Source organism: Leptidea sinapis, chromosome 47 (assembly GCF_905404315.1).
Source record: "Leptidea sinapis chromosome 47, ilLepSina1.1, whole genome shotgun sequence".
NCBI classification, from domain to species: domain Eukaryota; kingdom Metazoa; phylum Arthropoda; class Insecta; order Lepidoptera; family Pieridae; genus Leptidea; species Leptidea sinapis.
The window spans coordinates 7756669-7780444 of record NC_066311.1 but is presented as its reverse complement, the minus strand read 5'-3'; the positions used below and the strand labels follow the sequence as shown (position 1 = coordinate 7780444).

At 35.6% G+C, this 23776-nt stretch overlaps 1 protein-coding gene across 2 annotated transcripts in view; it reads left to right on the top strand.

Moving 5' to 3' along the window:
* Nucleotides 1-6044: 6044 nt before the first annotated feature.
* The window catches only part of LOC126978180 (prothoracicostatic peptides), a 102059-nt gene continuing 84327 nt past the window's right edge, over nucleotides 6045-23776 (top strand). For both annotated transcript variants that reach the window (XM_050826949.1, XM_050826948.1), the window contains exon 1: nucleotides 6045-6112. The gene's annotated coding sequence lies outside the window, so the exon portion shown is untranslated. The remainder of the gene's footprint in view (nucleotides 6113-23776) is intronic.

Sequence of the window (23776 nt, the reverse complement as noted above, 5' to 3'; positions counted from 1 at the left end):
GATTTCCACGACGATAGGTCCTGCGCTGCCCTCATCCAATGTGTTCCGGCGATCTTGACCAGATCGTCGGTCCATCTTGGGGGCCTACCAATACTGCGTCCTCCGGTATGTACGTACGTCTTCTTCTTCTTACACATACTCTCTATTAAATAATAATAATGAAAACATTAATGTCGCACCTGATCCATATATCCGTTAGTAGTGTTTTACGTAAAAACTAATGTTGGTAAATCAAAATTATTTTAAATTGTTGTGAAACCACATCTACCTTTGTAAAAAGGGGTGGGGGGAGTTTCCACCGATCATCAAAGACGCTTAGGCGTCTGTTGGTATATTTGGCGTCACTCAATATGCTTTTTTTTTTATGGAATAGGAGGACAAACGAGCTTACAGGTCACCTGTTGTTAAATGATCACCGCCGCCCACACTCTCTTGCAACACCAGAGGAATCACAGGAGCGTTGCCGGCCTTTAAGGAAGGTGTACGCGCTTTTTTGAAGGTACCCATGTCGTATCGTCCCGGAAACACCGCACAAGGAAGTTCATTCCACAGCTTTGTAGTACGTGGAAGAAAGCTCCTTGTAAACCACACTGTGGAATCAGGTTAAACAGCTCTTCGGAACACTCCCCGTGATAAATGCGGTAGAAGACACACAATGAAGCGACGTCTCTACGCAACGCCAAGTGATCCAGGCGTTCACAGATTACTGGGTCCCCGACAATTCGAGCTGCTCTGAGTTGCACGCGGTCAAATGGATCGAGCTGATACTGGGGTGCGCCAGACCAGAGATGACAGCAATACTCCATGTGTGGCCGGACCTGCGCTTTGTACAGCGCTAGAATGTGGGCCGGCTTGAAGTATTGCCGTGCTCTATTAATGCTTCTGCCCCAGCATCCGTCAAGGAGAATTTCCATCCATTTCAACTTCCTTAGCTGGTGGTTTTATTTAATGGAAGAGGACGATAAACGAGTGTACGGGTTACCTGATGTTAAGGGATCACCGCCACCCTCATTCTTCTGCAACACTAGAGGAACGGCACAGGAGCTGTGCCGGCCGTTTAGAAAAGTGTGTTAATGATAAACACATGTTTGAAGTTATAAAATAACAAATGAGAGTGGCATATCAGAATATTGAATCCACTTTAACCATTCCTAAAAGTCTCCGTAGGGTTATGTTAAGCCGATTTGAATAAAGATTATTTAATGTTTAAGCTAAGTAAGCCTCTTTACAAATAGCGTTTGTTTGACTATAAAATTTTGAAATTATTCTTTATAATCTTCAATCTGTGGTAGCCGTTAACATAGTATTTTATTTTTACGATACATTATTACGATTCAAATTCAAATTCAAATATTTTTATTCAATATAGGATGTGAAATCACTTATTGAAAGTCAAAAAAACTACCACCCATTCCAAAATGAATGCCTCAGGCCTGGCGCAACAAACTCAGCGGGCTTTTTTTTTTCATCAAAAATATGTTTTACAATTAAAGTAACATTTACAAAGTAACATTGTACAATTAAACTTATTATTTAATAGCCTGTGGGCGGTCGCTCCATTCCCAATCTGTGGTATCATTAAGAAAGTCATTTATGTTATAGTAACCTTTACCACACAAACGTTTTTTAACAATTCTTTTGAATAACGTAATACTTTTGTTTTGAACATTTTCTGGGATCTTGTTGTAAAAGCATATACATCGCCCCACAAAAGACTTACTAACTCGGCTTACCCGAGTAGTAGGCATCATCAGTTTATGTCTGTTCCTGGTGTTAACATTATGGTTATGACAGTTTCTGGCAAATTCACTTATGTGCCTATGAACATACATTACATTATCAAGAATATATTAAGAAGCAACAGTCAAGATGTTAATTTCTTTGAACTTTGCTCTCAATGATTCTCTAGGACCTAGGTTATTAATAGCGCGAATAGCCTTCTTCTGCAGCACAAATATTGTATTAATATCGGCAGCGTTGCCCCTATAGCAACATACCATAGGACATAATACTATGGAAATAACTAAAGTGTACTAGTCGCGCCGTATCTTTGTCAGTTAATTGTCTATACTATATTATACGATTATATTATAGAACTTTATGCAACAGTTGTATAATGAGGGTCAAAAACATGATATTGTCAAAAAACACGAGTTGCCGCTTAAATTGGCGGGAAATGTATTGAATACATACTTATCTCTGGTGAGTGGATTCATTTTATTATTCAAGAAATGGCAAAGGTACACCCACACAGCTTCGCGGTAAAATTCAAAATTACAAAATATGCCTAGCAGCATCTTGGCAAATTATATAATCAAGTTTTATTCTTATGGTGACATTAAAATGTTCAGTCTAATGGTTTAAATATGAAAACAAATTCTCTTAACCTTAGTCCGTGTTAAGTGTCAGTTTTCTGCTGATTCAAAATCCTTTTGGAATTATAATCCCATTTATATATAAAAGCATGAAGGTGGTCATCGAATAAACAAATTATTATGAAAGATGGCAAACATTTCACGAATGAAGAGAGTGCTTTACAATTTGCAGAGTTCTTTGAAAGTGTGTACAGTTGCGAACAGCCACTTTTGGACACGCATGCTACGGGGCAAGCAGCGTGCACGTCGCTTTAGAAAAGCTTACTGTGGCAGAAGTGAGTGAAGTTCTAATGCACCTCAAATCAAAGCGTTCTGCAGGCCCGGATGGCATACCAGCGTTCTTGTTTAAGGATTGTAATAGGGTAAAAGCTGGCTGTCTTCAATACATTTAACAGATGCTTGAAATATAGCAAATTCCCTTCATTGCGGAAAACTACGAGTGTTATTCCAGTCCCGAAGAGTAAAGTGGGGCTAGATGTCAGTGGGTATAGACTGTTCGCGGTGCTATCGACGCCGGCAAAAGCTGTACGCGCAAGTGTAAGCGTAATTTTGCAACTCGCAACACGGGTTACAGCCGGCCTGAAGCACTGCCGCTGATCTACTAAATCTGATGACATATCTGGTCTCTAGCAATGGACCCTGGACTACAGGTAGATGTGGTTTGCCTGAATTTCAAAAAGTATTGCTGTCATCTCTGGTCTGGCGCACCCCAGTATCAGCTCGATCCATTTGGCCGCGTGCAACGCAGAGCAGCTCGAATTGTCGGGGACCCAGTGCTCTGTGAACGCCTGGATCACTTGGCGTTGCGTAGAGACGTCGCTTCATTGTGTGTCTTCTACCGCATTTATCACGGGGAGTGTTCCGAAGAGCTGTTTAACCTGATTCCTGCCGCCGAATTCCACCTTCGCACGACACGCCACAAGTTAGGTTATCATCCTCACCATCTGGATGTGTGGCGGTCCTCCACAGTGCGGTATTCAAGGAGCTTTCTTCCACTTACTACAAAGCTGTGGAATGAACTTCTTTGTGCGGTGTTTCCGGGACGATACGACATGGGTACCTTCAAAAAAAGCGCGTACACCTTCCTTAAAGGCCGGCAGCGCTCCTGTGATTCCTCTGGTGTTGCAATGTATGTAGACTATATCATATGAATCGGAGCCCTACTTTACGAGACCTGGAGTAAGTCAAGGCAGTAACCTTGTCCTCTCCAATTTATCATAAAGATAAACGATCTGCCCGAGGTCCTAAAGCACTGCAAATGTCTCCTTTTTACAGATGGCCTAAACGTCCTAAAGTTACTGCTCCAAATAAGAGAAAAATCGGATTGCGAGCACCTACAAGGTGACATCTCGAAACTCATAGACTGGAGCAGGGAGAACAAAGTGAACTTCAATTATTCGCCCTTCGCCATATAAACGAACTCCACAAAATAGCGGATAGTTTTGAGTGTAAGTGGAGTGAATTCGCAAGGGTATTGTTATATTAAGTAGTAAATAGTTGTATGTTTAAGTTTTTTGTATTTTCTAGTGTGGTGTATTTTTTAGTGTTATTGTAGTTTAAGATTGATTTGCTTGTTGTTTGCATTTATTATACTTGTTTCTTGTTTCTTGTTGTTTATTTGTCATCTTCGCATTAGGTCTCCTGTAATGACATTTGCTATGTGTAGTAAATAAAAATAATAAAAAAACTTTTCCTCAGAGGCTTAAGATGTGTGTAGCTAATCATAATGTAGCAGATCATAATGAAGGACCACACGCTTTCCAATTCCACGGTTCGTTCGATATTTTTTCCATTTTTGTAATTAAATTTTGAAATGAGTCGAAATACTTCATCAATTGATAAGCTCATTTTGACAGAATAAAAATCAAAATATAACTAACGGCTTAATTCAAATAGTAAAGACAAAGAGATTTTATTACAACAGATCTCTAAAATGATAAACCCGATTGACTTGAAATTTAGCATATACTTATTAAATCGCATTCAAGTTGCTGTTTGATTGTTAGGTAAACAAATAAGTGCTAATTTCCAAACAGTATTTGCTTTAACTTTACTAGGAGCAAGCAAGCAACAATACAAGGTTGTTATATGATACATTCACGGGCTACTCAAAAAAGAAGGACTCCTCACCGTGATATTAGCAAGTGAAGCACCTTTATGCTAGTGTGTGTGCGGTTACGGGGTATACCAGTTACACAATTTTTTCTCCCTTACATAATCATATATCCACAAATACTTTTATATTATTATTTTTACACTATTTCACAATGCACGACGGCATTTTTAAAATATTTTATTGCAACGCAAACTGATCTGTCGCAGACGATGGCAAATCTCATTATGGCGGCCGATCGGCTTGTATTAGTGTAAGTGTATGCGTGGGGCTACGTATTTACACGTTTATCGGCTTGTTTTGGTGCTTCACTGTTATGTAAGGTGACACGGAGTCCTTATTTTTTTCCTCGTCCGTGGATACATTATGTATATATTATTATATGATACAGTAGCGGGCGAGTCTTGCAGATACTGATAAATTCGGTCTCCATCATAAATGTCCGCTTTTTTTAATGGAATAGGAGAAACCACGGGCATTTAATGGTAAGTAATAGCACCACACCTAATACTGGAAAATATAGAGTGATTAGTATATTTATCTGTAGTACGCCCGAATGTTATTTTTATTTTATTTTACTTAGATGGGGCAAACGGGAAAGCTTTGCTATGGTGTCATGAAGCTGACATTGATATAGTGTTTGCTCTGCAAAAGAGACCGGTTCGTGCTGTATTATATCAGCTTGGTTATAGACAGTCTCTCAAAGAAAAATGTACAGAAATAAATATTATAACTATTCATTGTTAATATATTTATGAAAATTTAAAATACGTTGGCAAAAATCGTTTATAAATTTTTATTAATATAACGCTAGAAATAAGGGATTGCTTGTTACTTGCTTTAAGGATAAATGTATACACTTTTATATTAAGGTCCCAGCCACTGTTCAAGCATTAGCAATAATTAAATTTAAATGTTTTATTAAAAATGGCTCTGTAGTAAATCCTACTGAGTAGTAGGAGCTGTGGAGTCACAGCTGAATATCTAAGTGATCGGACAGCCTGGGACTATTTACTGGACTGAGACTATTATCATTATTTTATAGCAATAAAAATGACAGTACAATATTGTATATTGCATTAAAAAGAGCGCAAAAAAAGAATGCTGGGAGAGTTTCTTGCACAGCTTCTTCTCTCTCAGAGCGCCATTTGTTTCAGAAGCGGTGGTAATGTTAGAAATGATATCATAACGAATTTTAAAGGAATTAATTTTGAGAAAATAAATGCTATTTATGCCTGTTTATGCTTTTTAGTGGCACACTGCGGGAAAGTGATATCCACCGCCCTTGGACCTCAGCACTGTCAGAAGTCTTACTTACCAGACTTTTGTGGTGAGAGTATGCTTTGGCCTTGTACAGACAAATTCTTCTTAGGCAAACTGACAGGGCTGGTATTAGCGGGCGATATCTCGATGATTAAGATTACGTCATCGATGACGTCACACGACAAACTTTGTGAAAGTAGGCGGAGCGAGGTAGCTCATGCGCGACCTGACTCCGCCTTCAACCCTCGGAGAATCCAAATAGTATATAAGGCTCGGCAGTTTGACGGAGCTGCAGTGACGCTGAGAATCAGGGCAGGAAGTATACTGCCTCCCGCGGGAAACTTTACCACGATCCTACACGGTAAGTAAGCATGCTTTTTTCTTCCTAAGACGGACGTCTTATATCGATCTTACAACCTAAAATTAATAAATACATATCTTCTTTACGAGTCGGTGAGATTATCGATTAGGTATCATAAACTATTTTTTTATATTAGTGTTGCTGCATAGTATAAAACTAATACTCGTGTTGAGACTCGAAACACACTGTTAGTAACAGATATCTTCAATGCAAACGCGTTATTATAGTTCACTGAGACAGTAAAATATATTTTGAGGAGATATCTGGTTTATTTATGGATTACATTACTTTTACACACCTCATATTTATGTATAGGATGTAGTCCGTCGATACTTACCCGTGAGAAATTACAAGCCAGATAGCTCAGAGTAATGGTGAAACAGATAATGTTGAAATAAATATATTAATAGGAATATAAATTAATGGTGGCGTTACGGCATCAGCTGCCGAAGACCGGAAACCACTCAGATGTCTCAGTGAGTCTTATATATTCTTCCTGTTTTGTGACGAAAACATTAGCCCATGGGATGAGATCCCAAAGATCTACCTCAGGAGACATGTATAGATGTAGCTAGTAAAAGCTGGTAATTATTTCAATTTACAAACAGCTTAGATCTCCGAATATATACTACTTAAACTTACGTTAAATAGAAGAGCCTTTAATATTTCACCAGTAAATCAACATATAAACTTGGTGTGTTTAAAACGTCCATTTAGTAACAGAAGTCATCTTTTAACCTTTGTAATATGACTCCTTTATACTTCACTGAAGAAATGACATATCTAGGCTTCGTCTCAAATGTGTCCCTATTGATAGTTTTAGTTCGTCGTCGTATCTGTTAAATTGACATCCTCTCTTTATATTTGCCGTCTCTCGGGTGCCCATTGGTTACATCTTTCCTGCACTAAGGTATACGGAGTTTTTTATATGACAATAAGGGACGAGAGTTTCAGTCTAAAGGGCGCCGTAGCTAGTGAAGTTATTGGGCAAATCAGACTTAACATCTTATGTCACAATGTGACGAGACGTTCAGCTAATGGTAATTGATACGCCCTGCCCATTACAATTCAGTGCCACTCAGGATTTTTGAAAAACCCAAAAATTCTGCGCGGCACTACGATTGCGCCCGTCACCTTGATACATAAGATGTTAAGTCTAATTTGCCCAGTAATTTCACTAGCTTCGGCGCCCTTCAGAACGAAACACAGTAATATTTACACATTACTGTTTCTCGGCAGAAATAGGCGCCGTTGTGGTATCCATAATCTAGCCGGCATCCTGTGCAAAGGAGCCTCCCACTGATTATGTCTTTGTTCAACTCTCAGGTGGTGGCTTCATTTGCAGGATCTACTTTACAGTTGATAACCTGCTCAACCCCAATATTTGCATATTAGGAAATTGACTTGAGACCATCTCTTTCAAATCTAAACAATTTGTTAATTTTTAAAGTGATAACCCTCACTTCTGGGATTAATTACACATATTAAATGAATTATAAAACTACACAAATTAAATTTCATAAATAATGCGTATTTTTTTTCAAATTTATCCTTTAATTAGAACCAAATAACCGTCGTTGTTCGAATAGGTGTCGACTTTTTTGTATCGTGAAACAGTAGTATAGCAGCATTATTTGGAAGTTATTGAATTAGTGAAATTACTGGACAAGTATCTAGAGCGGTATCTGATTGAAATGGGCAGGGCGTATACCACTTACCACTAGGCAAAAGTCTTGCACTCTTGCAGCGTGTCTTTTGTATGAGGTAGTTTTCTTGTTTCTGGGTGATTATCTATATGTATAAAAATGAATTGCTGTTCGTTAGTCTCGCTGGTTAACTCGAGAACGGCTGGACCGATTTGGCTAATTTTACTCTTGAATTATTTGTGGAAAACCAGAGAAGGTTTAAAAGGTGAATAAATATAAAAATGCTTGAAATTAAATAAAAACAACATTTTGTTTTTCCTTTGATGTGTTTCAGAAATCAGAAAGAATAGTTTAAAATGTAAAAAATTAATTATAAGTTTAATATATTTCCAAAATGCAAGTAAAATATAAACTTAGTTTTAGCTCAAATAAAATATGATAACAAAGTTTTATGAACGATAAATCTTAAGTTTTGTCATAAGAAATAAAGATTTTTATAAGTACTACGTGCTTAGTCATGTGTGCACGCGCACGGTTTGACAGTTCTACTGTAAAAAAGTTTCATTACAACGACGTTGCATATTTTACGAAATATTTCTTGATGTTATGTTATATTACTGACAAATTCATAAAAAACATTATCTTATTTATTATATACAGAACAACGTCTGTTGGGTCAACTTGTTTGATTTAAAGTTTTGAGACGATAGGAATATATTGACAGACATGAAAATAAATGCGGTTAAGTAATAAAGGACTATATATATATAAAATATATATATAAAAGTAAAGCTTTTTGTGAATTTAATTCTGCGTTACGATCGCTCTATGAAATGGAAATGGTCTCATTAGGTTACTAGAAAACCGGCTTTAAACAGGGACTAATAGCAGTTTTAGCATAGGAAATGGTTGTGTGCACCGACGTAAGGTAAACATAAAATACCTCACATCCATACCTCGAGCGTTGTAAGAAGAAGCGCTATCTTTAGGCTTGTGTATTTTACATTAAAGGAGCTGGCAATAACTAATTTTTTGTAGCTTTAGCTACAAAATTTGCTAAAATTAGTTATTGCCAGCTCTATAGCGAGAGGAATATATATTTTATTTGAAACATACTTGCTTACGGAATAAATTAATAAAAATGTCTCTAAATATTTAGATATACCGTTATACCAATATATATATACAAAGTAAGATCTAAATTATGAGAGTGGCTTTTACAATTCAGCTATGATGAAACCGAGAAAATTATTAACTCAAAATTAATATAACTTTATTTATTTAATTATGAATATTTATTTGCTTTATCTGTTATTATTTAATTTTATACAGTTCTTATTATAAGATAGGTATGCTTTAAAGTTAGATAAATATTGTTTAAGTGTCAGTCTTAGTTCTATTTCATTAATTAATAACATTAAATAAAATTACACAGCAGACGGTAATCACTGGTTGCCTCTGCACAGGGTTTCCTAGTGAGCCATCCAGAGGAATTTAATTTAAAGGTGCCTCTTTGTTTCTATTTTTGAGACGGAAACTGTAAATTTATATTAGGAATGAAGAACAATGTATTTAATTATAATTAACAATAAATAAATGAAATATATATATATATAGTTTGAAAAAATATGTGTTTTGGCCAGTGTGTCTAAATGGGATTATTATAACAATATTATGGCATACTAAGTAAATCAACCTCAAGTATTTTCATTTTTAAATTTTTAATATTAATTTGTTATTGAACAACGAGTTTGAATTCTTGATTGTAGGTGATCATCGTAGTCACATCATTTAAATTGTGCGATGATGATGGATGTCCTAGATATTTTCCTTCACAAACCTACAAATGTCACCAATTCTTGTCCTTAGCGGATACCTTATGCTGCTTGAAATAATATTTTCATGCAGGCTGGTTTTCAGTCATCCCCATCTCCCTAAGGTATGTTAGGTGAGATACATAGTAGAGAGGGAAAACAAAAAATTATTAAGTGCTGATAAAGAAATCGAAACTTTTTTTTAAATGTATCAACCTCGGTATTTATCAATATATTTGTGGGCATGAGTGATATGAGTGTGTGCTAATGTGTGCTAATGTGTGCTAAATGTAATATAAATCAAGTTGCATATGTTATAGTATAATATAAATATTTATTTAAGGGCTTCCTGTTGTTTTTTTTAATAAAGCCATTTCATATTTAACCTTAAAACGAAATATATTATTATGTATTGATGTGTAACTGCAACGTATAGTAATATAATAAAGTACACAATACCAGTGGGAGGCTCCTTTGCACAGGAAGCCGGCTAGATTATGGGTACCACAACGGTGCCTATTTCTGCCGTGAAGCAGTAATGTGTAAGCATTACTGTGTTTCGGTCTGAAGGGCGCCGTAGCTAGTGAAATTACTGGGCAAATGAGGCTTAACATCTTATGTCTCAATGTGACGAGCGCAATTGTAGTGCCGCTCAGAATTTTTGAGTTTTTTGAGAATCCTGAGTGGCACTGCATTGTAATGGGCATGGCGTATCAATTACCATCAGCTGAACGTCCTGCTCGTCTCGTCCCTTATTATCATAAAAAAAAAACACAAATGGCTGAACCAAAAAATTATATTTTGAATTTGATTCGTAAAATATATTCCCATACTACATTCTGATCAGAAAGAGAACTAACAACCCGCTGCTCAATATGTCTATCTTATATTACGTAATCAACGGGCTTGTCATGTTTAATAGAAAATACGTCACGCATTTTTTCCCATACACAACGGATTGATTGATTGGTGGATAAGGACGGGCGCTTGAGACGAAACAGTCACGGGATGACACATTTGATATATTGCCTGGTGACAACCGCTGGCAGTCGACAAGCTGCGATCGCTTCATCTCTCTTTTAATGACTCTCTGATTGATAAATCTCGTGTCTATTCTTAAATATTAAATATTTCATTGTATCAACTTACATGTGAATGTGAATATATACAGCCACGTATAGTATGATATTCCCAACATCTGGAGGTGTGACGTTCCTTTACAGTGCAGCTTTCAAGGACTTTGAGCAGGGTTTCCAGAATGATAAAATACGTGTACCCTCAAAAAAGCGCGTTAACATGTATAAAAGTCCGGCAGCGCTCCTGTAGCTCCTGCAGGAGTGATGGGCGGCGCTCATCACTAAAATTTAGGTGACCAGATACTCATTTGTCTCCCTCCCAAAAAATAATTATCATAACACAAAATATTATTTGTTCTCCCTGGAACTCCGTAGTGTAATTAATGTAGACCCTCGTAGCTGTTCCCTGTAGCCTCATAGTTGTTGCTTCGTAGCCTTTGCTACGAAGTCATACAACTTGCTACTACGCTGCTAAGAAATCTATTATTTTGTAGTTCATTCGTGTCGATGTAATGATTTCCTTTTATTACTGTATTTGTTATTGAAAAAATCAGTTAATAAATTGACAATGATTAACATTAAATTTATTAATATTACATCTATGGAGTTTGAGTTATGTAGAAATTCACAAATTGAATTCGATGCGAGCAAACCACATTTGAAGTTTCCTGAGGGAAAAGTGTGCATTATTTAACAGTTAGTTTCCCCTATGTGCCCCTGAAGTGGTAATGTGAATGGCCAGGTCACCAAAATCTACATCCCGCGATTACGAGTGACGTTCTCTACCGCCACGCCGGCATCCATAGAGCCATTACTATCGTCAACGTGCCTGTATTCTCAAGCTGAATGGTATTTCAAGTGACGATGGCATGAGGCCTAACAGTGGTGTGAATTCCTTGTGATCAGGAACATGACACGCTCGCGTCCTCTCATTATGATAGGCTCTAGTCAAAGGAGGTATAGGAAAAATAAAACGTGTGTGTGTACTTACGTATTCACGCATGAAGTTATACTTCTTTGGCGTAACAAAGCAAAAATCCTTAAAATAAATTATTCCTCCTGCTATTCTACGTTTGCAGAAAGAACAATATTGTAAAACTATTGCAAAGATGGCATTGACAATTACTTACTAAATAACGAAAACGGTTGTATGGGCTTGAACCTTTTGCCAGTCCTAATAATGGACTAAGAAAGCAAAAAAAAAATAACGAATGTGACAAGCGTCAGATAATTTTAGGAACCAACTTCACCCTGTTACTTTTGTGATACAGTGATGCGCGCGCATCTTAATATTTCACTCTCATAATTTCTTTATGCAACGTACATTATGTTTTATACACAAATACCATCCAGACAATCTGAAAATATTGTAGCATACATCCACAACGTGTCTCCCAACAAACTTTCTTCCAAACCGAAATGATTAAAGAAGTTGTTCTGTTTCTCTAGCTGGATCAGTCAAGGCTTCTTTAAAAATAGCGCGTACATTCATATAAAAGTCAGGCCCTTATGATGTAAATAGTCAATACTTAAAGTTTTCCCCTTTATCACCACTTCGGAAAAGGTTCAGCTTTTATGAGAAGTGACAAGAATCTCATTGCCATTCGTTTAAATTAACATTTACATATTTTCATCTCATACTCTACCGACATCTTCAATAGAGAATGGTGCTGGTTACTTACCAAAAATATATTAATTGATGTATTTATATAGCAAGCAAGTAAGCAAGCAGTACTTTCGCGTAGCTACCAGCTACGTGATCCTATCACCTGTAATCACGCTACAAAAATTTCCATTCCATAAGACTACGTGTTGCAGACTACGCTCGTAGCCCACATTTAACAGACTTAAAAAGAGACTAAAAATAGACATATCTTTATTTGCTTATAACGAATATTAATTATTATATTACCAAAGATCATTTTTACAAATATAAAATATCCGTAATTTCTAATAACAGGTAGGAAGTTAATTTGTTTCTTATGTAAATCTGATGTTATGAAAAGTTATAAGAGACATATTTTTAATTTAGATCACCTTTATTCAGGCTATAATATATTTCATCCCAATTTCTGTCTAGCTTAAATATTGTTCAATAATTAAACAATTTAAAACTTAGGACTTAGAGTGATCGAATCTGTATTATAATTTATACTATTTTTATATTAAAAGTATATTTATAGAGTTATGATAACTCAATAATAAATCGAACTCTATTTTAAAAATAATAATAATAAATGTTTATTTCAGACACACATCCATATTGCATAATTTTAGAAAGTCACAATCACAATTACAATCAGACAAAATTACTTAAGAAGTACAACTATTTATGAATATTAATTTGAATTAAAAAAAAACATTCGATAAGTACAGCTATTTATGGTTGTAACTTTGATGCACATTTAATCAATATTTAAGAATTGTTTAAGTTCTCAGACAAAGTAGAACTAATTTTAGTATTTCGAGCCCATTAAACTGAACACAGTTGTGAAATTAAATCGATTGGAGTCATTATAGAAGTCAGAGAATGCTCTATGAAACTATAGTTTTGACAAAAATTTGCAAAATTAACCCGTATGTTAACCCTCCAAAGTGCTAAAATCGCCTGCTTAATTGTAGGAATAATCAGAAAATCTTTTCTTCTATTGTTTCGTAGCGACAAATGGTTGCACTAAAACATAATGTTCACTCCTCGTTGTATTCAATGACGTCTCTATTTCGATTACAATAGAGCTTATAATTCAAGTTGGCTTTGTACTCGCTTCGAATATTGTGATTGTTTGGAGTTAATTTATAAAGGGTTCAGTAATTTGTCAGTCGACTCGCAATGATCGTTTTGAGATGAAGGGATTTGAATTTAAGATTATTTAAATTTTAATCCAGTATTTAATTATATCTAATTGACTTAGTAACGTTTTCATTATAATATGACTCAGATTCCTTATTGTTACTTAAGTGAAGTACAGTCGACTTAAATGGTCGTAGGTTCGATTTGTCTCAAAATATTGATGATTTAAAAAGGCATTATAATGACCTTATAAAAATTTATTATTTTAGAATTCTTTTAGATACGATTTCAAACATTTCAACCACTTCGGAAACGGTTCTACCGTTTTGTTGAACGGCATGGAAGAAAGCGACACAAGAAACTCTCCCACCATTTTTTTGCGCTCTTTTAAATAAAATATTGTTATTGCTATAAAATAATCATAATCTAGTTTCAGGCTGTCCGATCACTTAGATATTTAGCTGTGGAGTAGTAGGAATTACGACAGAGCCATTTTCTCTCTCTCTGGAGTCTCCTGCCTGATTTTGGCGAGACAACACGTCCTGAGGATGCCTCGTGTAGAGGCGAAACACGTGTCAAATTGTTTAAAAACAAATATTGGCGGAATTAACACTAAAAGTACTTAAATTATTTGTATAATTATGGATTTCCGCAAAGTAACGCGTACTTCAATATTTTTTTTTAAACATAGCATGATTTATGGATCGGACTGTTGGCTTCGTGGTTAAAACGCTATGGCGTTTTGCTTGAGGTTCAAATCCCGCGACGAATAAAAATTTGTGTATATTAATTTAAATCTGTATATTAAACGATAAACATCTACCTTGTTAGTGTATGTATAGCTATGTAGGTAGGTAGGCTGGATTAGTGATTGTAGGACTTCTAACCCGACCATATTAAGTATACAGTTTAATCCAACCTAAACTCATACATTCACCACATGCACACTCTCACTCACACAGTCACACACACACTCACACACCCAAAAGTATGCAGTCATGTGATCTGTGCTCTTCGTAGCATTCTTGTTTCTGCCATTGAGGTAACCTATATCGAGCAAACTATAGGGAGTAACTGTATGATAGCTATTCACATTCACATTCAGTATATTATGTTTATATTATACTAACTGATGCCCGCGACATCATTCGTATAGATAAAGGGTTTCTAAAAATAATAAGCATGTTTAGAATTGAGGACTATCTCATGTCCTATACCAGTCCCGGTTCCCGTTTTTGCTGCCATTCCCAACATATTATATTATGAATCTTATTTCAAGGAAGATTGCTATGGCAAACTAAGCCTAATAATCGTATAGTTATAGTTCATCGACGTGAATCCCAGTTTTTACAAATCCCCGGGAATCATGTATTTTCCGGGATAGACTATGGCCTTTCCCAAGCCTATCACTGTACCAAATTCCATTAATCCGGCCATAAGCTTCGGCGCAAATGCGAACAGATTTAAAATCACATTTATAATATTAGTAGGGATAAGTTGCCATTTGTCACCGCGATTTCATTCTGTTACCAGTTAGTTAAAATGATTAAATCTTATTAAATTAAGCGTCGTATTTTAAATATAGTTTGATGAAGTTAGTAGTGTAAGTTCGCTCCTTGGCAGTAACGTTCTTGTTAATTGAGAGTTATTAAACAGTATCTCAATAGTCTCACTATATCTTAATACAAGATTTATTTGATCTTACAAATAATTATTGTAATTTCCGATGTAAATTGATATATTAGGGGTTAAAGTATGAAATCCCCGATTTTTACTGAAAAATTGTTTTTTTTTTTTAATTTAACATATATAGTTTCATTCAAAAATCACAAGCCATTAAGGATCTATGTCAATTAGAAGCACCTATTACAATAAAACGGCAACTTCATACCCTACTTACTTTACCAGTGGGAGGCTCCTCTGCACAGGAAGCCGACTAGATTATAGGTACCACAACGGCGCCTATTTCTACCGTGAAGCAGTAATGTTTACACATTAAATTACTGGGCAAATTAGACTTAACATCTTATGTCTCAAGGTAACGAGCGCAATTGTAGTGCCGCTCAGAATTTTTGGGTTTTTCAAGAGTCCTGAGCAGCACTGCATTGTAATACGTAGAGCTATTCAATTACCACCAGCTGAACGTCGTGCTCATCTCGTCCCATATTTTCATAAAAAAAAACCTTAACCCCAATTATCATACAAGAATTGAAAGAACTATATAAAATTTGTCGTTATTAGTTTTGAGACGGATTTATTAGTTTCGTAGTTAGAGAGGAGCGTACCAACCGCTAGACTGAGATCGTTATAACCGTTCCCATATTTAAATAAGTTGTAAATTGTATTGTTGTCGTTATTTATGCGACACGTGCCTCCCGAAGGTTCGACACGTCGCAGCTGTGCTTTGTGCTCACTTCATTCATGACTAATTAAACAGTTAAAATATATCTCTGTTGTACTGCCAGAAGTGGCAGACGAAATAACTAATGGAATAATTGAGTTTGAACCTTCTTGTAATAAATATAAATGTACTGTAGAAATCAAGTAACACAATATCCTATAGATAAGTGGTTCCCAACATTTTCTTGGCCAGGGACCACTTCGATATCTTTATTCTTAGCAGGGATCACGATGTACAAGATGTACTGAATCAATCTGAAAATAAACTTTAATCAAAAGAAATAAATATTGATTTTGTGAAATATTAAAATAATTTCATCGAGAGCGGGAGGTGCAGCGGCGGAATCTGCCCAAAACCTAAAGCGGAGGAAATATGCATCACTCGGTGATGGATACATATTTGTTCCCTTTGGTGTGGAGACGATGGGTCCTTGGGGTTCATCGGCACTAAAACTCGTAAAAGAGCTATCCAGGCGTCTAACCGATTTAACAGTTGACCCAAGATCTGGTACGTACCTCTGTCAAAGAATAAGTTTGGCTATACAAAGAGGTAACGTTGCCAGCTTCAAGGGCACCTTACCTGCCGATAGCGATCTTAATGATATTTTCTATTTGTAATTAATTAACTTTGTGAGATTATTTAAGTTTTATTTTATTATTATTTATATAAATAGCGTTATTAATTATTAAGTCATATGTAAAATTTTGAAATAAATTTAAACAATTGCATGCTTGCATCTTCTGCACTAGTTCATTAATACTAGGACTAAAGAGGGTTGCGAATCAGTTTTTGATCAACTTTAGCTTCTGTATTGGAATATGGGAAGTAACGATTGAATTCATCAATCAACTTTTTTTGTTTTCTTGTTATTTTGCCATACTTTTTTGCCATACCAGTACTTTTAATGTCACCAACGCTGAATAATTCTTCTCCCCAATTCTGCCTTACCATAACTGAAGCTTGGAAATAAAGGCGCGAAGCTTTTCATCAAATATAAATACAACATCGAAGCTGACGGTGGATGATACAATGCGTTGTTGTTGCCTTAAGATTATTTTGTTTTATTAACGTCACCAGACCGGATTGTCATCCCAGCAATTGCTGGAGCGCCAGCCGTACAGAAACCAACGAGATTCTCCTAGCTAATGTTATGTTTCTGAAAACAATCCAATATCGTGTTCATGACGTCATTACCATTGAAGTTGTTTCCATTTATCGTGAAATCAATAATTCTTCTTTGATTATGTTGTCATCTAAAAAGCGGTTAATCACAAGTAATTGACAACAATTAGAAATGTCAGTCGATTCACCACACTGCAAAGCGAAACATGGTGAGTTTTTAATTTTTGAAAAAATTTGCTCCTCGATATCATTTGACATTAGTTCAATTGTAGCTTTAACCGTGCGTTCAAACTGTGCTTCAATAAATTCTCATTCCTTTTCTTTTCGTCGTGTTATAGCTTGTATGTGATCTATTGTAGAGAAGATATTTTCCACGCGAGCAAGCGGGTATCCGCAAAAGGTTAAAAATCTAATTGAAATAAAAATCCATTAGAGTAATTTTAATTAAGTATAATAAGTATTAGGGAAGCATTTAAATCGTTATCATTGTTTGAGTGGGCAGTTACCACGATCTGTTCGGGGGAGACTTTGAACATTTGAGGAGATAATTAATATCTGAGAAGCTTAACTGTCTTCTAAACTTTACGGTATTAATGCTAAAACAGCAATTACTAAAAACTTAATCAATCAATTTCAATTAAAGCAATCAAATATTACTTGCCTTGTGTAATGAAAATTAAACGAAATAACAAATTATCTCATTCTACTATGTTTCTGCATATATATATATAGATATAAGAGCAAAATATCAAATTCAAATTGAAATACTTTTAAAATAGGGTATAAAATCACTTATAAAAAGTCAAAAACTACCACCCATTCGAATTCAATGGATTTACTGAGATTTTGTTGTAAACGCACATAATCACCCAACAAAAGACTAAGAACTCTTCAAAGACGAGTAGTAGGCATGATAAGTTTTTGTTTGTTCCTAGTGCTAACGTTATGGTTATTACAGTTTCTAGCAAATTCACTTATGTGAGTAATATGTATGAAGCCACAACCTGACAGTTGAACAAGACATACAAGATTGATCAACGTTACGTCACTCGAACGGTTGGCTTAGTAGAAAGAGCGCTTGCACGGAAAACGAGAGGTCGCGGGTTCGAGTTCGCCCGCATCGTTCATGTTTTTTTTTTCAAATTGATTTTGGGTGACTTTAATGTACTTTAGAACTGATTTCTTCCCAACTTATAAAACGCGAAGATTATCCAAAGATGATAATACAGACATCAGTGGAAATCGTTGCAGGAGACCTTTGCTAGAGCAACTTAGAAATAAGAGACACTTGGTAATGCAGCTATGGAGTGTTAAGAAATGTGTATCAAATCAGTTTGGAATTAATAGTCTTATAAATAAATAAAATTTGAACTTTCGCCTCTTCTTTATTAGAACGATGTAGTTAAACTTGTGTAACAATACTTCAAGTCGACCCACATTCTAGCGCTCTACAAAGCGCAGGTCCGGCCACATATGGAGTATTGCTGTCATCTCTGGTCTGGCCCACCCCAGTATCAGCTCGATCCATTTGACCGCGTGCAACGCAGAGCAGCTCGAATTGTCGGGGACCCAGTGCTCTGTGAACGGCTGGATCACGTAGAGACGTCGCTTCATTGTGTGTCTTCTACCGCATTTATCACGGGGAGTGTTCCGAAGAGCTGTTTAGTCTGATTCCTGCCGCCGAATTCCACCTTCGCACGACACGCCACAAGTTAGGATATCATCCCCACCATCTGGATGTGTGGCGGTCCTCCACAGTGCGGTTTTCAAGGAGCTTTCATCCACGTACTACAAAGCTGTGGAATGAGCTTCCTTGTGCGGTGTTTCCGGGACGATACGACATGGGTACCTTCAAAAAAAGCGCGTACACCTTCCTTAAAGGCCGGCAACGCTCCTGGGATTCCTCTGGTGTTGCAAGAGATTGTGGGCGGCGTTGATCACTCAGGTGACTCGTACGCTCATTATTCCATAAAAAAAAAACAATAACGTAAGAAATATAATAAAGATCAAATCCAAGATGGCTGACAATATCCTTTGTGAGAGACGATTGAATATGAAACAAAACCTCGCCTTGAGCGCCTTACAATATTCTTATATTGAGTACTGACAGACAGACGCGTGGACCGTTCGCTTCTCGTGAGCTTTTTGTGCTTATATGTATAGCTTTGTGACACTGTTTTGTGAAGTGACACAATGTGAAATCAAATGCAATATTCTATCTAGTACTTACACGTATAACAACAGGACAACATAAATGATAGACTAAAAAAACTTTTTAGGATTCCGTAACCAAATGACAAAAAACGGAGTCCTTGTAGATTCGTCATGTCTGTCTGCCTGTCCGTCCGTAGTCACAGCCACTCTTTCCGAAACTATAAGAACTGTTTAAACTTGGTAAGTAGATGTATACTGTAAACCACATTAAGATTTCCACACAAAAATATAAAAAAAATTAAGTATGGGACTTGGAAACGAAACTTAATTTATTTTTTCAACGTTTGGGACGTATTTATTGATTTGATGAAAAATGATTTGATGCCTATCTATGGATAGGTCTTCGATATTGAGGTTTCTATTATAACTATTTGCTGAGCTGAATAGTTTGCGCGAGAGGCACTTACTAAGTGGTAAAATGTGTGTCCCTCCCCCTGTAATTTCTAAAATAAGAGAATGATAAAACTAAAAAAAATATATGATGTACATTCCCATGCAAACTTCCACCGAAATGGTTTTAACGAGATCTAGTAAGTAGTTTTTTTTTAAACATTATAAATCGTGAAACGCAATTTACCTTTATCCATAACTGAATTGAAAAACAAAAATACACTATTATTAAAACGTCGATCAAAGTTACAAAGAACTACAAGAACTTTTATATTCTACTAGCTGACCCAGCAAACGTTGTATTGCCGATATTAAAATCGCGATACAAAAGTAACTGTTGATCGTAGATGGGTGAAAATTTGAAGTTGTATGTATTTTTTAATGCTGACTCATAATCAAACTTAACTTAAAATACAAAATTTAATAAAAATTTCAAAAAAATAAAAAATAAAAATTCGTGTGGACCACCCTTAACATTTAGGGGGATGAAAAATAGATGTTGTCCGATTCTCAGACCTACCCAATATGTACATTTCATGAGAATCGGTCAAGCCGTTTCGGAGCAGTTCAAAGTTTAACACCATGATACGAGAATTTTATATATTAGAGATTGGTTGCTGCTATGGAACCCTTCATGGACGAGACCGACTGGCACTTGGCCGGTTTTTTAACTTTCTGACTTTCAATACTGGTGTGATAAGTTAGTGCCACATCCGTTTATCGCAAAATCAATTAACTGACTAAAGACTGTTTTCAATATTCTACTGAAACCCTGAATTGGAGATTTATAGTAGATATTTTTAAAAAAAATGCACTTTTCGCACTTCAATATCCATATAGAGATCGTTATTGTAATCTATTTGTTAAGTTTGGTAATCTTTTCTTAACTAGGAAAAGATTTAATGGATTGAAGTTATTTTTGTAAATGTGTCAATATTAAAATAAAGAGTACGAGAATCATCCTCAGATATGTCTGTTTTATACAATGAACAACTTAATAAAACTTAAAGTGCTTCCCTGAGCATATAACTTTGAACATTCCATGCTATCTTTGTCTTTGTCTCAAAAAAGGACAGTAAGTACGGACAGACAGTAAACTTTGGAATAAGCAAAATTGTATTGAAATTTAAAAAAAAAAAATTATTGTATGGTTTTATGAAACCACGGTAAAAGTGAAACTTTTTTCACATTATAGACATTTAACTAAAAATTATTGGATTAATATTTCCACTAAGGGTATAAAAATCGCTTTATCAATCTTAATTTTATACTTGGAAAATTGGCATGATAATGGGAAATAATAAAAGTAGACTAAGTCTCCAACTAATATTTTTATTGAATACCGTGTCTTAGCCCTGGTTAAAAATATTGATTGAAAAGGATTAAAAATTATGAAATTTGAATACTTTCAATTCTTTTTCATGTATATATATATATATATATATATATATATATATATACAGTTTACATGGGGTGATTGATTCCCAATACATTTCAATCAATATTTATAATCAGGGAGAGTACGACATACATAATACTTAACAATTATTTAGATTATATACACATATTTAAAAAACTGTAAACAATATTATATAAGGGTTTCATTCAATAGTCTATACACGACACGGTCAGCTGCTGCGAACTATAGGCGCTGACGGCGCCTATAGTTCGCGACATGCAACACATAGACGAAAAAGTTTGAGACGATGTAATTAAAGTTTCACTTTAAAATTCAGATATTATTATATAATGTTAGATTTTTAAATCACTTATTCCAGCTGAGAATATTCCACACATTAAAAAAGATACCCTTCAGACATCAGAAGAATTGGCGCAAGAACCTTATTGGGTAATTTTTGAAGATTAATTTGAATTAAGACAAAATTTATGTAAACGAATAAATAAGCCTGTTAAAGATTGCTGCCGTCCCGAAGTCATCAAGTTAATTTAGTATAAAATAAATATATATATATAAGTATTTACTTCATTTAAGCCACCTTTGGGGTTGCTGTAAGCTGGTGGTTGCTGTGCGATATTTTCCGTTAAGTTCGATTTGGCTCAACGAATCACCTGAACTCAATCTTACTCAGGTGATGAGTAAGAAGAATGATTTAAAAAAAATTGCATTCAGTTTTTATAAAATAAAATGCTTTAAAGGATTATAAATTGTTCATATAATCTATATTATTATAAAATTATAAAAGAGAATGTAAGTTTGTATATTTCCTAATAACTCCTAAACTATTTGACCGATCTCAATGAAATATTTTGTAATAGATTCGTTGAAGCTCAAGGAAGGTTTACATATATAATTTATATGGCAATTTTGTTCAATTCAACGTTTGCCAGGTCAGCTAGTATCTCATAACATAGAGCGTCCGGGTAAATTATATATTTAAAGATTAAATATAATAAAAGTATGTCGAAGACACTGAAACTTTATAAACTTAAATATATTTCTTTCCGAAAGTGACAAGATAAAAACAAGCCTTCCGGGCCTGCTTTCAAAGATTTTTTTTCACTTCATTATGTGGTTGGTTTTTTGATATATCTCGACTTTTTTGTTTGGCATTAAACAACGTTATATAAATTTTGAAAGATTTATACTATATTTTACTAAAACTTTTCTAAAACTCATTTAAATAAATAAAAATTATCACAAATAATGCAAGATTACGTTAGTTGCTTTTGGACAGTTTGGGACTCTTTAGTATTGGGGTGAGAGGAATAACGGGTAAAGTCACATCTATTCCGTTTCAAAATAATGTAGAAAATTCATGTATTTTTATTGCTACTTCAAACAAACGAGCCCACGGCGCAACTGGTGCTAAGTGATCACCGCCACCGACATTCTCTTGCAACAACAGAGGAATCATAGGAGCGTTGCCGGCCTTTAAGGAAGGTGTACGCGTTTTTTTGAAGGTTTCCATAACGTTTCGTCCCGGATACACCGCACAAGGAAGCTCATTCCACAGCTTTGTAGTAGGTACGTGGAAGAAAGCTCCTTAAAAACCGCGCTGTGGAGGACCGCGACACATCCAGATGGTAGGGATGATATCCTAATTTGTGGCGTGTCGTGCGAAGGTGGAATTCAGCGGCAGGAATCAGGTGAAACAGCTGTTCGGAATACGCCCCGTGATAAATGTGGTAGAACACAACGCCAAGTGATCCAGCCGTTCACAGAGCACTTGTTTCCCGACAATTCTACGTTGCACGCGGTTCAATTAATCGAGCTGATACTGGGGTGCGCTAGACCAGAGATGACAGCAATACTTCATGTGTGGCCGGACCTGCGCTTTGTAGAGTGCTAGAATGTGGAGCGGCTGGGTATTGCCGTGCTCCATTTATTTACCTTACTATACATATATACCAAAGAACTTTACAAAATATATCAAGCGTGGTTTTTTGCTTATGGATGCGTATTAAGGTTGAGAATTCGCCTTAAGGTCCACCTGCCGCACCATCCACACTACGCGGAGTACTTTGAGAGGTAGATAGAGGTGATCAGAAAGACCGTCATTGGAGTCAGAGAAAATAACTTTTGTAAATTCTAGAGTATGCTATCTAAATGAGGAACTCTTTAACAAATACAACAAAACCAAGGCAATAAGCATAAAAACAACAGAAGCTCTCAACCGTTAATTATTGCGACCGTATTTATAAAATACCAAACGAGCCATTTCAGGAAATAATAAAAAACAGCTGAGCTTGAAAGCCGCGGGGGGTGCTGGAGACGGGGGAGGGGGCAGGGAAGTAGAAAAACAATTAAAGCAAACATCAGAGAACTGCTCCCGTAATGAATTTACAATAAAAATTAAAATCGTCACCATTTATATGCAAATTGATCCGGGACTCGGCAAGCTAACATGAATGCTTTTTGGATTTTAAATTAATACAGTTTCACATGCTGTTTGTGTACGAAATGAAAATGATAGGGTTCACATAGTAAATTTAAATTTAAGTTGTAAAATCTACTTAAATAATTTCGATAAATATCTATACCGTAGTTTTGAAGTGAAAACTCGTTTAGCGGCGTTGAGCACTTTTCTTAGGATGGGTATAAAATATTAAACTCGCGTCAGGACACGTGACCTGATCGAGAATTCGTAAGACAGTCATTGAAATTAAGGATGAAAGAAGATTTTTCTGAGAGATAAACTCTTAAATGTAAAATAATTGTAATAGTTCTGAAGTGTAAAATTTTTTATAA